General features: G+C 40.0%; 1 protein-coding gene across 3 annotated transcripts in view; it reads left to right on the plus strand.

Moving 5' to 3' along the window:
* LOC122549889 (cationic amino acid transporter 2) overlaps positions 1-18,601 on the plus strand; it is a 165,533-nt gene that overhangs the window by 70,179 nt on the left and 76,753 nt on the right. The gene's annotated exons all lie outside the window — the stretch shown is intronic.

Below are 18,601 nucleotides of genomic sequence, written 5' to 3' on the forward strand. Positions count from 1 at the left end.
TGTGCATTGTGATTATTTGTATTTGAATAAGAGCCAGGAGCTGCATTGCAGTTGTTAACATGCATTGCACTTTGAAATCTTTTGGAAGGAAGTTTTCCTTTGTATTGTTAAACTCTCTTTCCTGACTCCAATTCCTGTGATAAAGTGCAGGAATAATAACTGCCCACACACTTTTGGCTCATTATATTTTGGGAAGTAATATTTAGATATTGTCCTGTTTATTTTACTCTACCTCTGCCTGATAGCTTTAGCTGCAGTTTGTCCTGAGCAGCAACTTGCCAAATTTCCTCAACAGCATCTACGAAGATAAATAAGAGTAGTAGATGCTTAGACATAGTCATCTTCAGATTTCCCTCACAGTCACACAGCATCCTGACCTTGAACTATTTTGTCATTCCTCCATTGTCACTGGATCAAAATCCTGGTAATCCCCAGTGAACAGCACAGTGGCTATACCTATGCCACATGAACTGCAGCATTTCAAGAACATAGCTTACCACCACTTTCTTGCAGACAACTAGGGATGGACAATAAATGGAGGCATTTCCAGGAGTCACACATTCATGCATATTAAAGATGCATTTGTTTTCAAAGATTTCATTCTATGACAGGAAAACTACAATAGATTTCACATTTAAAAATTTGAATTGCACAGCAATTCCATATAGAACTTGTGTTTTCTGTAATAACTTTTTACTGAATTATTTAAATGAATTATTTCAAATGATACAAATTAACTTCATTAAAATCAGATATAAATGTTCCATAATGTGATTATCAACTCAATTTCTGAAAGAAGAGGGCTGGATGGCGAGTTTGTCGTTCAGTGATGCCAACAGCATGGGTTCAATTCCTGTTCCAGCTCAGGCTACAATGAAGGACTCTCCTTCTCTTCCTCTCATATCATGTGAGGTGTGGTAACTCTCAGTTAAACCACCATCAGTCATCTCTCTCTCTAATGAGAGAGCAGCACTGTAGTTTTATGGCAACTTTAGAAGGAGTGGCTCAGTGGTCAGTACAACTCTCTCACAGCACTAGGGACCTGGGTTCAATTCCAGCTTCCAGTGATTTTCTGTGTGGAGTTTGCATGTTCTCCCCATGTCAGCATGGGTTTCCTCTGGGTGCTGTGGTTTCCTCTCACAGTCCAAAGATATGCAGGTAAAGTGGATTAATCATGCTAAATTGCCCATGTGCCCAGGGGTGAGCAGCCTTGGTGGATTAGCCATGGGGAAATGTGGGGTTAGGGAGATAGAGTTGGGTCTGAGTGGGAGCTGTTCAGAGGGTTGGTGTGGACTTGAAGGACTAAATGGCCTGCTTCCACACTGTCATGACTCTGTGATCTCTTTTACTGTTTCTGAGGGTATAGTGCTCCACGTAATTAGACTGAGAAACTCCAGGAAGATGATAATATATTGGCCATACTGCTGGCCTAATCATCCAAAGATTAGATTAATGCTCAGTGGCCCTGGTTTAAATGCTACCATAGCAGCAGATTATAAATCTGAAATTGGAAGCTATTATCTGTAATGGTGACCATGAAACTATCCATGTTTTTTGTAAAAGGCCTTCATGGCTGATGAATGTCCTTTCAATTTCTCTTTAGAGAAGTATATGTGCCATCCTTACATCATTATCTATAGGTTTAAGTGCAGGTCGTTCTGCTGTAACGCAACAGTTGTGTTCCACTGTAGCCTCCCGCTATTGAAAATTGCTCTATGAAAAACTGCTACAGAAAATCATGCTGTATGGTCGCTGATAGAAAATCGCTATACCAATCAAGTAGAAAATTCACACTATCCAAACAACATCCACGATTTGTCAATCATGTTATAGCCAATTCACGCTGATGAAACGCGTGTTATAGCAGAACGCTATGTATTCCAATATAATTCCAGTTAGTCTCTTACATTCTACATTCTGTAAATTTGGAAGTCAACTATATCTTAATTCTCAGAATGAACTTTTCCCTCGTCACCTGTGCTCAATAACCTGTACTAGCTCCCAAACAAGTGTAGTCCTAATTTTAAAATAACCATTCTTTTTTATGGATTCCTCCATGGCTTCACTACTAATCAACTCTGCAATCTCCTCAAACCACTACCTTCTGAGGATCTGCTCTCTTCTAATTCGTGTTGACGCTGCTCACCTTCGAATCAAATGTGATGTTAAGATTGTGTGTAGACTAGTTTAATCTCGGACTGTTGCCAGAACAAGTAACTGAGCATTACCATTCTCCAGTCTCATAAGACCAATCTGCAAGTGGCTTTTTAGGGACAAAAATTCTGTCCACTTCAAATGTGACTGTTGACTTAGAAGAGATTGAGGTGTCTTAAATGTGTGATATAAAATAAATACTGCTGAAAATGTGTTGCTGGAAAAGCGCAGCAGGTCAGGCAGCATCCAAGGAGCAGGAGAATCGATGTTTCGGGCATGAGCCCTTCTTCAGAAAATAAATACTGGTCAAGATACTGAGATTAAGATTGATAAGGCATGATGGTTTCTACCCCAGGATATTAAAGAAGTAAATACGGTAATTACTTCTATCATGATCTTCCCAAACCCTGTTGACACAGGAATTATTCCTTTGGATTGAAAAAATGCTAATGCCACTTCATTATTTAAATAGAGTACTACAGATAAAGCAGGAAATGATAGAGGTATAGTGTCGGGACGTTACCTGAATCTTTACTTATGGACTTTGAGAACATATTTCCTGCAATGCTCCAGCAGACATTGAACCAATGTTTTTTAGGTGTTACCATAAATTTGTTGCTTTTATAACTTTGCTTCTAATTATAAAGCCAAGGATTCCATTTGATTTTTAGCAGCCTTGCCAACTCGTCCTGTCACCTTCAAATATTTCTGTTTGTCTAAACACAGCCCTGTATTCCTGTGCTGCTTGAACAATGACACAAGTGAACTACATAAAAAAAGTTCTAAATCAAAAGAATCTGACCCCTCACTTTTATTTAATTACAATATGTAATAAAAAAAATTCACCTGCATTTAAATTATTTCTAACTCCCCAAGCTTTTGATATATAGGAATTGATTTCCATTGGGAGATTATTTTAATATTTCTGAAGGATATTGAAGAGTCAATATGGTGGAGAAAAGATCAGATTTATCTTTGGGCACTAAGGCATTTCCCCAGTTGTGTTGAAACATTCATATTTACTGTGCAAGTAATCATATTTTGATCTGAGAGTTCTGTCCTTACTTGACTTTTTAAAAGAATGTTACTGTAATGTGAAATCAGGACAGAAAGAAGAGTCCCAGAAAATTTAATTTTGTTAATTACCAACTTGACTGGATACTTTGACATGTGTAATTGCATTTTAAGAGCTGTACTGTCGGCTAGGATGTTGTAGGATGTTTTAAAGATACTAATTTTTGCCACATTTATTATCCTTACGCCATTTTAAAACATACCTACAAATTATTCTTAAATTCACTTATTCACTTCATTAATCAATCATCACGCAGACTGAACTGGGTGAAGTAGGAAAATGAAAATAGAGAATCATTATTTTGATCTTAGAATTCAACTTCCAGGTCATATGGTGTCACAGTAAACTCCTAGCAGGCTGCTGAACTGCCTCATTTATGCCAAAGAGTATCATCATTCAGTGGTTTGCTGTAGTACCAGCCCCAAGATCCCAAAGAAAAGGAGCAATGCTCCGAAAGCTAGTGCTTCCAGTTAAACCTGTTGGACTATAACCTGGTGTTGTGTGATTTTTATCATTGAGATGAAGCTATTCTGTACAATGATGCATTTAAAAAAATCAAGTGACATTAAATGCTTTCCTAATAACAATTAATCGTTTTTAAACAGAAGTGTTGAGCAGTTAACTAGTTGAAAGATTTTTATTAATTGGCAATTTGAACTGCATGGTAGTTGGAAAAAAATCAAATGTCCTTTTATTCTGCGTAGAATATTTTCATTATCTTAGCAGAAGTGTTTAAACTATTTATTTGACATGGGTTAATGAGTGAAGAATTTGAAATAAACAACTTATATGGTAACATTGGCACAGTATGTCATAGATTTATGTGTTTCTTATTTGCTGTTGGGCCAGCAATCCAAAATTCAGATTAATTTGATGGTAGATTCGAAGTCAAACCATTTGAAAATAGACTACAGTGATTAGCATTCAAAGTTGGACATGGGATTGCATTGCATTATTGTTCCATGCTCATTTAGGTGATGGAGTCAGCATGCAAACTTTATATTACAAGGTAATATGAAAACATGCTGCTGAGAGGCTGCATACCAATGTAGTAAATCATAGTTTATGCTAGACTAACAATGCACCTTCACAAAATATAGACTGATGGATTAATGGAGTAAATTCAGTATGGACACTTTAAGTGAAAACAAAATGGAGAATACAACTTGAAACAAAATGGAGTTGATGTCAGATAACCTTTTCTTTCCTGTCAAGATACATTGAATTATACAAGACCCTCAAGCTAGCCTTGCATTTTGTCAAGACATTAAATTGCAAATGAGCTTTTGGGCTATATATTTGAAATATCATTAGAGTTTAATTGACTTCCTGTGGTTAATAGCTACCTCTCTCAACTACACAGAAGCATAGAAAATAGGAGCAGGAATAGGCAATTCAGCCCATCAAGCCTGCTCCACCATTTAATCTGATCATGGCTGATCCTTTATTTCAATGTCATATTCTTGTTCTCTTCCCATACCCTTTAACACTTTCAGACTCTAGAAATCTGTTTCTTTCTTAAATATGTTCAGTGACTTGGCCTCCAGAGCCTTCTATGGTTGAGAATTCCACAGGTTCACCACTGCCAATTGAAGATATTTCTTCTCATCTCAGTCTGAAATGACCTACCTCATATCCTGAGGCAATGACACTTTGTTCAAGAGCCTTCAGCCAGGAGAAACATTACCCCTATCCAGTCTGTCCAGCTCTGTCAGAATTTTATACATTTCAATGAGACCCCCTCTCATTCTTTGAAACACCAGTGAACACATGTACAGTTGATCCAATCTCTCATCATGTGTCAAAACTACCATTCCAGGGAGCAGTCTGGTGAATACTCCCTCTATGGCAAGCAATTTGTTTTTATTTGGGTAAGGAGACAAAACCTGCACACAATACTCCAGGTGTGATCTCACCAAGGCTCTTTACAGCCAGACTTTCTTTCACCAGCACTCAAACACTCTTGCAACGAATAGCAACATGTTGCCTTCCTAACAGTGGGTGCACCTGCATATTTGCTTACAGTGACCTGTGTATCGCGACATCCAAGTCTCCTTGTATGTCAACATTGCTCAATCTACCATGTTTTAAATAATACTCTGCTAATCTGTTTATCCTACCAAACTGGACAGGTTCACAATTATTCATGTTACATTGCATCTGCCATATATTTGCCCACTCACTCAACTTTTCTAAATCACCATGAAACCTCTTTATATCCTCTCCCCACTCTCAATCCCACTAGCTTTGATTTGTCTGCAAACTTTGAAACCTTTATGCTCAATTCCTTCATCCAAATTATAGACATGCATTGTGAATAGCTGGAACCCAAGCACGAATCCCTGTGGTATCCTTTTGTCACCGCCCTTGTTTCTGAAAAAGACCCATTTATTCCTACTCCATATACAAAATATATATCAAAATATTTTAATTATTGCATAGAGAGCAAGATAAAGAGAGAAAAATAAAGGGCACCTGATGAAATGCATCCTAGGGCATTCAAGAATGTAACTACAGAGATAGTGGATGCACTGGGAGTAATCTTGTTAAGTTAGTTAGCTTAGTGTCTGTTGTTGGGAAAATTATTAGAGTCAGTTGTAAAGGATGCAATAGCAGAGCAGTTATAAATACATGATATATTCAAGCATGGCTTATGAAGGAGAATTCATGCTTGACAAATTTCTGTAGTTGCTTACGGTCCTGGGCAGAACAGTTGACGTACCAAGCTGTTCTACATCCAGATAGAATGCTTTCTATGGTGCATCTGTAAATGTTGGTGAGGGTCCATACCAAATTTCCTAAGCCTCCTGAGGAAGAAGAGGTGTTGTTGTGCCTGCTTGACCATCACATCTACATGGAAGGTCCTGCACAGATAGTTGGTTATTGTGACTCCTAGGAACTTGATGCTGTTGACCCTCCCCACCTCATCTCATCCCAGTTGATGTAGACAGGAACCACAATAGTTTACAATTTATGTTAATCACTTGAAAGATGAAAATGAATGTTCAATAGCCAACTTTGCCGATGACGCAAGAATAGGCAGGAAGGCAAGTACTAAGGATGGCAGAAAGAGTTTGCAAAGTGATATAGACGGGTTACGTGAGTGGGCAAAAGCTTGCATATATGATATCATGTGGGAAAATGTGAGATTACACACTTTGGTGGGAAGAATAGAGGAGATGAATACTATTTAAATAGAGAAAGATTACAGATGGTTACGAAAGAGACTTTTCGGGAGTCCTTGAGCATGAATCACCAAAATTGACCATCCAGGTTCAGTGGGCAATATGGAACACAAACAGATTGCTGGCCTTTATTTCAAATGTCATGCAGTATGGAAGTAAGGACATTTTGTAAAACTATACAAGCACCTGTCAGACTACAGCTGAATTACTGTAAATAGTTTTGTGCCCCTTGTCTATGGAAAGGTATACTGGCATGGAAGGTAGGACAGAGAATGTTCACTACTTCGACATCAGGTTTGGAGGGACTGTTTTATGAGGAGTGATTTGCACATGCATGCATCGGAACTTCATGAGAGGCAACTGTCTTGAAACATACAAGATTCTTAGGAGACTTGACAGGGTAGAGGCTGAAAGGTTGTTCCCCTTGTGGGAGATTCTGGATTAGTGGTGCTGGAAGAGCACAGCAGTTCAGGCAGCATCCGAGGAGCAGTAAAATCGATGTTTCGGGCAAAAGCCCTTCAAGGGCTGTGCTCTTCCAGCACCACTAATCCAGAATCTGGTTTCAAGCATCTGCAGTCATTGTTTATACCCCTTGTGGGAGAGTCTGGGATCACAGGGTATAATCCCTGAATAGGGGATTGCACATTTAAGACAGAGATGAGGAGGATTGTCCTCTCTCAGTGTAGTGAAACTCAGCGATTCTTAACTACAGAGTGCTGTCGAGGCTGGATCATTAAACAGTATCTTAACAGTATCCACATTGTTAATTAGGAAAGGGAATAAAGAGTTATGGGGAAAAGGCAGGAAAATGGGGTTGAGAATTGTCAGATCAGTCATGGCAAAACAAATGTGATGAGCTGAATGACTACTTCAGCTCCTAAGCCTTATGGCCTAATGGATCAAACAAGGCAAATGAGAATGGCAAGCAAAGGTAAAAATCATGTCATTTTTCTAAATCTCCAAAGTAATTAAAATATAAAAATCTAAAAAAAGACAATGTACATTGGTAAAATTAGTTTGTGGTATCAGAATGGTTATTCAGTAATAATTCAAATGTACTACTCACTTAAAGGTTCACTGAAATTAGTTAACAATATCCCTTCAGCCTTGCATTGGAATTAGAAAATATGAAAATAAAAACCTTACTCAATCAGAGCAACATGCGTATGAAACTCCAACCACATTGTTTTGATACTGGCCCCTGCACTACAGCCTCCCCTGGATGACCAAGACACAAACACAAGCTTTGATTAAGGACATTCAGCAAAGCACATTCTGTAGCAAAAAATAACATATAGACCAGTGAAGGACAGGATGCTGCCTGAGAACAATCAAGAATTTGGGTGCCATTTACATCTGTTTGAAGAACTGATTCATGTTTTTGACGACAAAGTTTCAATGGATGTTGATTGATAGGTAGAATGCTGTGAAACTTGAAAGGGTTCAGAAAGGATTTGCAAGGATGTTGCAAGGATTGGAGGGTTTGAGCTGTAGGGAGAGGCTGAGTAGGCTGGGGCTATTTTCCCTGGAGCGCCAGAGGCTGAGGCTTATAAAGAGCATGGAAATGGTAAGTAGACAAGGTCTTTTCTGTGGACTGAAGGAGTCCAAAACGAGAGGGAATAGGTTTAACTTTAGAGGGGAAAGATTTAAAAGGGACCTAAGGAGTAACATTTTCATGGTGGAGGCTGGTACAATCGCAACAGTTAAAAGGCATCTGGATGGGTATTTGAGTAGGGAGGTGTGAAAATGCTGACAAGTGAGACTAGATCAATTTAGGATATCTGGTCAGCATGGACTAGTTGGACTGAGGAGAAAGTGAGGACTGCAGATGCTGGAGATCAGAGCTGAAAATGTGTTGCTGGAAAAGTGCAGCAGGTCAGGCAGCATCCAAGGAGCAGGAGAATCGACGTTTCGGGCATGAGCCTTTCTTCAGCCTGAAGAAGGGCTCATGCCCGAAACGTCGATTCTCCTGCTCCTTGGATGCTGCCTGACCAGCTGCACTTTTCCAGCAACACATTTTCAGCGTAGTTGGATTGAGGGTCTGCTTCCATGCTGTATAGCTCTATGACTTTATAACTGTATGGGAGCAATGAAAATATGCTACTGGAAACAGTAAATGATATGAATTTTACTTTCTAAACCTCCAAAATTTAATTCTTCAGTAGACCAAAGAGGCACTACAGGCCTTTCTTCATTATCTTTGCAGGCATTTTTAATTCCAAATGTGAGGTGAGAGTGACCGATTTTGACATCAAGGCCACATTTGCTCAACTGTGGCATCAAAGAACCCTAGCAAAACTGGAATCAGAAAGTAAACTCTCCATTGGTTGGACACCTATGTGGCACATAGGAAGATGGTTATGGTTGTTAGAGGTCAGTCATCTCAGCTCCAAGATATCCCTGCAGGAGTTCCTCAGGATAGTGTCCTAGGTGCAACCATCTTCAGCTGCTTCATCAATGACCTTTCCTCTATCATAAGGTCAGAAGTGGGGATGTTCACCAATGATTGCACAGTATTCAGCACCATTTGTGGCTCCTTGGAGGCTGAAGCAGTCCATGTTCAAACGCAGTAAGACCTGGACAGTATCCAGGCTTGGGCTAACATAGAATATTACAACACAGTACAAGCCCTTTGGCCCTCGATGTTGCGCCGACCTGTGAAACCAATCTGAAGCCCATCTATCCTACACTATTCCACTTTCACCCCATATGTTTATCCAATGACCATTTAAATACCAGTTGGCAAGTCTACTACTGTTGCAGACAGTGCGTTCCACACCCCTACCATTCTCTGAGTAGAGAAACTGCCTCTGACATCTGTCCTGTATCTATCATCTCTCAATTTAAAGCCATGTCCCCTCGTGCTAGCCATCACCATCCTAGAAAAAAAGACTCTCACTGTCCATCCTATCTAACCCTCTGATTATCCTATATGTCTCAATTAAGTCACCTGTCAACCTTCTTTTCTCTAATGAAAACAACCTCAAGACCCTCAGCCTTTCCTCATAAGACCTTCCCTTCATACCAGGCAACATCCTAGTAAATCTCCTCTGAACCCTTTCCAAAGCTTCCACATTCTTCCGATAATGCAGTGACCAGAACTGTACACAATACTCCAAGTGCAGCTGCACCAGAGTTTTGTACAGCTGCAACATGACCTTGTGACTCTGAAACTCAAATCCTCTGTCAATAAAAGCTAACACACCGTATGCCTTCTTAACAACCCTATCAACCTGGGTGGCAACATTCAGGGACCTATGTAGTCAAAGTGGCAAGTAACATTTGTTCCACGTAAATAACCAGACAGTGACCAGCTCCAATAACAGACAATCTTAACTACCTCCCCTTGACATTCAATATCATTACCATTGCTGCATCTTCCACTATCCTGGGAGTTATCATTGACCAGAAATTCAACTGGACTTACCTAATAAATACAGTGACTACAGGAGCACATCAGAATAGGAATACTACAGCAAGTAACACATCTCCTGACTTCCCAAAGCTTGTCCACCATCTACAAAGCACAAGGCAAGAGTGTGATGGAATACTATCCACTTGTCTAGATGATTGTAGCTCCAACAATACTCGAAGCTTCACATATCCAGGACAAAGCAGCCCGCTGCATCCACTCCTTTCACCATCAATGCTCAATATGCAATAGTGAGTACCGTCTTCAAGATGCACTGCAGAAATTCACCGAAGATCCTTAAACAGCACCTTGCAAACCAAGACCACTTTTCCTCAAGGACAAGGGCAGCTGTTACATGGGAACATCACCACCCACAAGTTCCCCTCCAAGCAACTCATCATCCTGACCTGAAAATATATCACCATTTCCCTCGCTGTCACTGGGTCAAAGTCCTGGAATTCCCTCCTTCAGGGCATTGTGGATCAACCTACAGCACATAGACTGCAGTGGTTCAAGAAGGGAACAAGCACCATCTACTCATCGGCAACTCGAGATGGCAATAAAACTATTGGCCAGTTAGTGACGCCCACATTCAATGAGTGAATAAAGAAAAGAAATTTCACCGATTTCAAGAAAAGCAATTGTGACTGAATTATGGACCTTGGGACTTTAACTGGTTGCTACCTTTTGTAATCAGTCTTTTCATGCACAGCTTTGTGAGTGCATGCAGTTGTGAAGACATTCAGGAGTTGATTGGTAAACAACAATTTTATTTTAAAACCATCTTGATATTTTTCCATGTTTGGCAGTTACAGCACCCAAGGAATTAAAAGACTTCTTCTATTTAAAAGTGCATCTGTTTTCATTCAGTCTCGTGGAGGGAAAGAGCAGAACATTCCGATCATTTCTACCCTGCTGTAACAAGCAGCTTTTAAAGTTGACGAACTCGAAGCCAGACTGCACTTCTTTAGAATAAGGGATATTTAGGTGGCGACAGGATCTAGAAACATATAACGAAATGTGGATGACAAGAAGAAAATTAGCTTCAGAAAAAGACCCAGAAAGTATGCCCAAATGAGTGCTGTGTTTGAGACCTTGTTCAAGGAGATTGACAGGAACAGAGGCATAGGGCAGAATCTAAAGGGCAATGGCAAAAAATGTGGCAAATCTGTGGCAAAAGTCCAGCGAGGCCTATCTCAACATGAATAATAATTTGCTCTCTTTTTAAATCAGATCCCAGGCATTGAGGTGAGATCCTTAATAGGCTGTGACAAGTTGTATATGAAGGGGGATTATTGCTTGTTAAAAACTTTATTAACTGCAGATCTCACCTAATTACTACGTGGCTTACTGTCCTATCACCGCTGTAAGCAAACAAAATGCTGGAAAGTTTTGACATGAAGATTGGGTATCTGTTGATTTCAGCACCCACTTGCTCCAAAGTGTCTCCATGTTGGATACTGGGCACTAATATCTCAGGGCACGTTCCATGGGCACACATAGCCGTGCACATCCCATATCCACAGACATTGACACCAGACATGTGCCAGTCTTGAAGAACCTTTTCTTTTTTAAACTGTTACTGGTGGTAGGCCCTTATGCTGCTGAATGGTTAGCTGTTTATCTAAAGGGAGGACATTAACTAGTGCAATCAGGCCAGACTGGCACATCCACAGTTTAAGTTCAGCATCACCATGCATGTGATCCCATATTGTATCAACTCAACAGCGGACTTGCACAGAGCACTGCCATGAAAGCTGCCACCAATATAACATATTGTATGAACAATATCTGTAATACTTTGTGATTTGGAGATGCACTATCACCTGATGAAGGAGCGACGCTCCGAAAGCTGGTGTGCTTCCAATTAAACCTGTTGGAATATAACCTGGTGTTGTGTGATTTTTAACTTTGTAATACTTTAGTTTTCGTAGCCTGCAGGCATCACTCACAAGGCCAGCATTTATTGCCTGTCCCTAATTTCCCTTGAGCTGAGTGGCTTGCTCTGTCATTTCAGAATTTAGTTAAGAATCAACAAGAGTGCTGTGGGTCTGGAATCATATATAGGCCAGACCAAGTAAGCATGTAAGATTTCCTGGCCCAAAGGTAAAAGCAACAACAACATCTTATTTCTATTTTTGTGGCCTAAGTCTCCTTAGTATTCAACTGTTGTACTTTGACTATGTCCTGTACATTTAATTGGGATGGAGAGCATTTGTTCAATCCACATTATACCGACAGATGAAGATTATCCCTTAGGAGAACATAATATATAAATTTATTTGAGTTTATTCTGCGGGGATACAAATGTACAAAGTGGACATTTATTATTTGCAAGGCCAAGACCAGTTAAGCTAAAGGAAGTTTAAAATTGTTAGGCAAAAAATGCAGCAGCAAGTAACCTTTAACTTTAATCCTTACAAGAAATGTAGATAATGTACTGACCAATCACTTGTGCTTCAGTACCTCCACCCTCTTTGGATGTTAGTGACATTTTTTCTTATCACATTCCCAGTGTTGAAATTCTGGCTGTTTTCTCGATTATTGTACCAAGGTTTCAGGTCTGACTACATAACAGCAAATGCAGGACAAGGGTCTTTGACACTGAAAGCATGGCATGCAAATTGAAGTGCTCATAAGAACATAAGAATTTTTAGGAATTGGAAAAGGTTATCGCTAATGAAATCCAACCAGCCTTTTGTAAAGGAACCAATCCAAATAGATTTACATTTCTCTACTACCTTTTCTAATAGAATCCTAGACTTCTTACAGTGCAGAAAGAAGTCATTCAGCCCATCGGGTCTGCACCGGCTGCCTGAACAGCATACCACACAGACCCCCACTCTATATTCTTAATCCTCTATTTACCATGGCTCATCCCAAAGGATGGAATCAAATGGGTCCCAGGATTTATGATGCAGCAGTGCTGGTCACTGAGCCATTGTCCTGCCCAATAACTTTACCTTGATCTCTGGATTAAAAGTCTAACAATGTTGCCATTAGGCCATCACCTCCCCATACCTTCTTATGTGAGAAATAAGCCAGTGCACTTCAAATACAAACTATTTTGAACTAGGGATTTAATTGTTAAAGGGACAGTTGAATGATAAAGTGGATCTGACCCAGCTAAATGGTGGTCAAAGATTAGCAGGTAAAACTGTAACTGAATGATGGGCTACCTTTTAAATAAGAGATAGCTTGACTGTACTCAAGGTTTGTTCCATGAAAAACAAATGAAATAAATCCAATGCTTGCTGGATTACAAAAGAGACAGAGGTTAAGGTGTAGCAGAAGAAGTTTCAAAGGGGAATTAGAAAAGTAAGCAAAAGAAGTAAAGTGGGAGACTGCGAAGAGTCTGGCAGCTAACATTAAAAGGAATTCAGAAATAATCTGTGAGCATCTGATTACTAAAAGGGTGATGAGAGGAGCAGTGAGGCTGATTAGGATCAGCAACGTGATTTATGCATGGTGACAGGGGGCATTGCTGAACTATGAAGAGAATGCTTTGCACCCCTCTTTTCCAAAGAGGAAGATGTTGCACGGGCTATGCTAAGGGTGGATGAGGGGGAAATTCAGCTGCTACAAGGATTTAAAATTGATAAGGAGGAAATATTGGATAATGTAGGGTAATGGTTATCCTTCAGTTCAATGGGTAATATCAAATTTATGTCTTTCCTTGAATGAATTCTTTATTTTAAGCTCTCTTGGGTTTTGAGTCTTTTTTCCCCATATGGACAGAGAAAGAGAGGAATAGATTATTGCTTTTTATTTGCTTTAATTTCTTGGTACTGACAACTTTTAAACTCTCTACAGTCCAATCAATCAGAGGACAGTTGCTGGGCAGAATTTCCTTAACTTAAAAGATTCTCAATACCGCTGTCTCAAATTTTCCTTCTTACTGCTTCCTAAAAGTAACATTGTATTGCTCTGCTCAACAATATGTAATACTTAACTTTCAAGTTACAAAAAACTTTGCATTCCAGTTATAGCAGTCCAACTTCCATTTCAATTTATTATCCCAAAATATTAAAAATATGTGCTCTTTTACAATAGACTGTAAGTACTAAAGTCAATTAGACACCATACCTAATGCTTCCAAGCAGACTAAATACATCCAAGGATTCCAAAGGAAGTGAGCGAGGAAAGTTCAGGTGCATTGGCCATAATTTTTCAATCTTTCTTAGACTTAATGCCAGAGGACTGAAAATTTGTAAATGTTACACCCTTGTTCAAACAAGCCCAACAACTGCAGCCTGTAGGTTGACCTCTGTTATGGTGAATCTTTTGAAACTAATTCAGAGCAAAATTTTAAAATTTTTTGGTCACTGGAGGTTATTTAAAGAGATTCAGCATTGTTCACTTAAAATTGGGTTTAACTAAATGGCTGAAAAATTTTGAACAGGTTACAATGGAGAATTCTAATAGTAATACTGTGATGTGGTATTCATAGTCTTCCAAAATGCTGCACAACTGATTTGTAAGTAAAGTTACAATAAAAGAGACAGTAACAACATGGATGAAATTGACTGAGTGGCAAGATACAACAAGTAGTCGTAAATGGTTATTTTTTGATTGGAGAAAGGTTTATAGTGGAGTTCTTCAGGAGCCCAACTTCCTTCAGGAACATTGGAACAGGAGTAGGCCACTCAAGCCCACTCCACTATTCAATATGATCATGGCTGATCCAACACTTCAATGCCTTTAACCCACCTCAACTCATAACCGTGTACGTCATTGGTAATCTATCAATCTCCACCTTAAACATACTCAAAGACTGATTTTCCACTGTCCTCTGTGGTAGAAAATCTTAAAGGTTCACAAACCTCTGAGTAAATATATTTGTCCCAGTCTCAGACATGCCCAGTATTTTTAAATTGTGGCCCCTGATCTGGATTTCCTAATCATTTAACTGCACTTACCCTGTTTACCCTTTAAGTATTTTACTGTTTCTCACAGCAGAATCACCATCATTGCTCATCCTTGTACACTCTTACAGGGTAATAACAGATGCTGTTGTTAGTTTGCTCGCCGAGCTGGTGGGTTGTCATGCAAACGTTTTGTCATCATGCTTGGTAACATCATCCATGTAAACTTCCACGAAGTGTTGTTGTTTTACTCCACTTGATATTTATATGACCCAATCTGTTAAGGTGCATATTGTCATCTCCAGTTTTGCTCTGTAGAGGTTTGTGTATGGGGTTTATTTCTATATGCTTGTTGATGGCCTCTAAGAATTCCCGTGCATGTCTCTGGTTAGCTTGTGCTAGGATTGTTAAGTTGTCCCAGTCAAATTGATGGCCCTCTTTGTCTGTATGTACTGAAATGAGGGAAAATGTGTTGTGCCACTTTGCAGCTAGTTGGTGTTTGTAGATTGCTAGTTTTCTTCCAGTCTGTCTGATGTAGTGTAATAACAGTTTTTCTGTCGTTAAATCAACAAAATAACTTTAGTTCTTGTGTTACAGTCTGTCCATTACTATGTACAGCAATAGCACAATTTCCTGAACTTAATCTCTATCCCTTAGCTAAAGCATCTTAGTGCCATTTTCTTCTTCCTTAACTACATTAGATTAGAAAGATTCAGTTAGATCAATTTTTCGAGTTTTATTACAATATTTATTTGCATCATTGATTTAATAAATTACTATAATATATGCAATATCATAATAAAATTGTGACCCTCGTAACATTTAAGAAGTATTTATATGTGCACTTGCATTGCCACATATTTTACAAAGCTATGGGTCAAGTGCTGGAAAATTAGATTAGTTACGTGGTTGCTTTTAACGGCGCAGATATGATGGACTGAAGGCCTTTTTCTATGCTATACATCTCTATGATTATGACTGTATGAACTGTTTCTCATCTGATGTAGCTGTTAAGGATAATTTTAATTATACTGCAGAACAAATATATTTGTGGAATTAAGTAAGTTTTAAAATGGTGTTTCCCATAGCTAGACCCTAGTTGATAACATTATTGTGCAAAAGTTAAATTATTTTCAGTAAAACCATCCTTAGGTATTCTTCTTATGACCATTTTGTTGGTTATGGGGCCAAAATTTTACTTTTTTTTGTTAATTAACATGATTTCATGTCTAGTTACCCTACAGCGTCAAGACATTGCATCTTATAAGCACAAGTCAACCCTTCAAAGTTCAGAAAGATAAGATAGTACACTTTTTGAAATATTTATGAAACGTGGAAAAGTTTGCGTGAACACCATTGTTTTACTTCTCCTAGTTTTGAAACCTTGCCCTATTATGCAGGCAAATCAAATATTTACACTTTTTGAAGCTAAATATTTAGCCTGCTTTTGGACTCTACAGATAATGCTTTGTTCCTTAGAACCGAAATAAATGTTTTGATACATAGAGTTGTTGGCAGGTAGTTTTTCAATTATTTGAACCACTTAGCTTTCAGAATTGAATTTGATGCAACAATGTATCTCAAATGGATAACTATTTTCAGAACGGTCACAACACGATTGTCACATTTTAGATTTTGGTTGTTTAGTCTACAGAGAGTAATATGTTCTGGCATGGTTTCATATGTACCTGCAGGATAGTGAACCCTTGCCAATGTGACTGTTTCTCAATATATTTCATTATATTTATTTATTTGTTTGCTTGTTTGTTTGTTGTATTGTCACGTGTCGAGGCACATTGCCTTGTGAGCAATGCAGGCAGATCATATAGTTAAGTAATATGGATAAGTAAATAGTAGGTAAGCAGCAGCAAAAACCAAAACACAGGTACAGGTGAATGTTAAGAGTTTGTGAGTGTATTCAGTATTCTAACAACAGTAGGGTAGAAACTGTTTTGAAACCGGCTGGTGCGTGTGTTCAGGCTTCTGTACCTTCTCCCCGATGGTAGAGGTTGTAGAAAAACATTGCCAGGGTGGGATGGATCTTTGAGAATGCTGGGGGCCTTTCTTTGACAGCAGGCCTGGTAGATGGATTCTATAGCTGGGAGGTTGGCCTTTGTGATTGTCTGGGCTGAGTTCATCACTCTCTGTAACCGTCATGATCTTGAATGGTACAGTTGCCTTACCAGGTAGTGATACATTCAGACAGAATGCTCTCGATGGCGCACCTATAAAAGTTGGCAAGGGTGTTCGCCGTCATGCCAAATTTCCTCAGCTGTCTGAGGAAGAAGAGACGTAGTTGGACCTTTGTAACCAGTGTGTCCACATGAAGAGTTCAAGAAAGCTTGTTGTGGATGACCACTCCCAAGAGCTTGATACTCTCCACTTGTTCCACCTCTGTGCTGTTAATGTGTAGGGGGGCATGAGTAATATCCCGCCAAAAAGTCAATAATGATTTCCTTGGTTTTGCCGGCATTGAGAGCTAGGTTGTTCTCAGTCCACCGTTTTTCCAGGTCTTCCACCTCCTGTCGGTAGTCTGTTTTGTTACCATCTGAGATTTGACCGACTGTGGTGGTGTCGTCAGCAAACCTGTAAATGGCATTAGTCTGGTATTTGGTGAGGTTGTCATGGGTATACAGTGAGTACAGTAGAAGGCTGAGTAGACACCCCTGAGCAGCTCCAGTGTTGAGTGTTAATGAGGATGAAATATTGTCCCCAGTGTTCACTGATTGTGGCCTGTGGGTCAGGAAACTGAGGATCCACTTGCAGAGAGTAGGGCTTAGTCTGAGGTCACTAAGTTTATTATTCAGTCTCAAGGAGTCAATAGTGTTGAAGGCTGAATTGTAGTCAATGAGTAGGATTCTTACATAGCTAATCTTGGTGTCAGGATGTTCTAGGGAGGAGTGAAGGGCAAGTGATATGGCACCTGAAGTGGATCTGTTGGTCCGATAGGCAAATTGGAGTGGGTCAAGAGTAGTGGGGAGGCTGGATTTGATTAATACCATGACTAGCCTTTCAAAGCACTACATGACCACCGAAGTTAGGGCCACTGGGCAGTAGTCATTGAGACATGCTGCGTGAGCCTTCTTAGGCAGAGGGATGATGTTGGCCCTCTTGAAACAGGCAGGGACAGTGGCCTGCTGCAGGGAGAGGTTGAAGATGTCTGAGAAGACCTCTGCCAGTTGATCTGCGCATGCTCTTAGTGCACAGCCTGGTACTCCGTCTGGTCCCATCGGTTTCCTCGGATTCACACGAAGGAAAACTGGTTTGACCTCTGATGCAGAGAATGTTGGGATAGGTTCGTCAGGACTTGCTGGAATAGGTGTTACCTCCTCTGAAATTCTGCTCAAAGCGAGCATAGAAGGTGTTGAGACGATCTGAGGAGAGATATGTCATTGTCTGCTATCTTGCACTGTCTCTTTTTAGAACTTGTGATGTCATTCAGTCTTGCCAGAGTCGCTGAGTGTCTGTCTGGGTCTCTAGTTTGGATCGGTATTGGTCCTTGGCTGTCTTAATGGCTCTGCAAATGTCATACTTGGATTCCTTATATTTGAGTGGGTCTCCTGATGTGAAGGCCTCGCACCTGGTTTTTAGCAGGTTCTGTATGTCCTGATCCATCCAGGATTTCCTGTTGGGGAACCCCCGGATTGACTTCCTCAGTATGCAGTCCTCCCCACACTTGCAGATAAAGTCTGTGACGGTGGTAGCGTACCCATCCAAGGTACCTGTGGACTGTTTGAACATGGCCCAATCAGCCGATTCCAGACAGCACCTGAGTTGACCCTCTGCCTCCTCTGACCAGCACTGGACCTGTATCTGTGAGGAGGGTCTCCTATAAGCCGGGAGAAGAAACATGGCATTGTGGTTGGAGTTCCTGGAATGAGGATGGGGGATGGAGCGGCAGGCATCTTTC

Source organism: Chiloscyllium plagiosum, unplaced genomic scaffold (assembly GCF_037043375.1).
Source record: "Chiloscyllium plagiosum isolate Xiang-an unplaced genomic scaffold, Cpla_swu_hap1 HiC_scaffold_1, whole genome shotgun sequence".
NCBI classification, from domain to species: Eukaryota; Metazoa; Chordata; class Chondrichthyes; order Orectolobiformes; family Hemiscylliidae; genus Chiloscyllium; species Chiloscyllium plagiosum.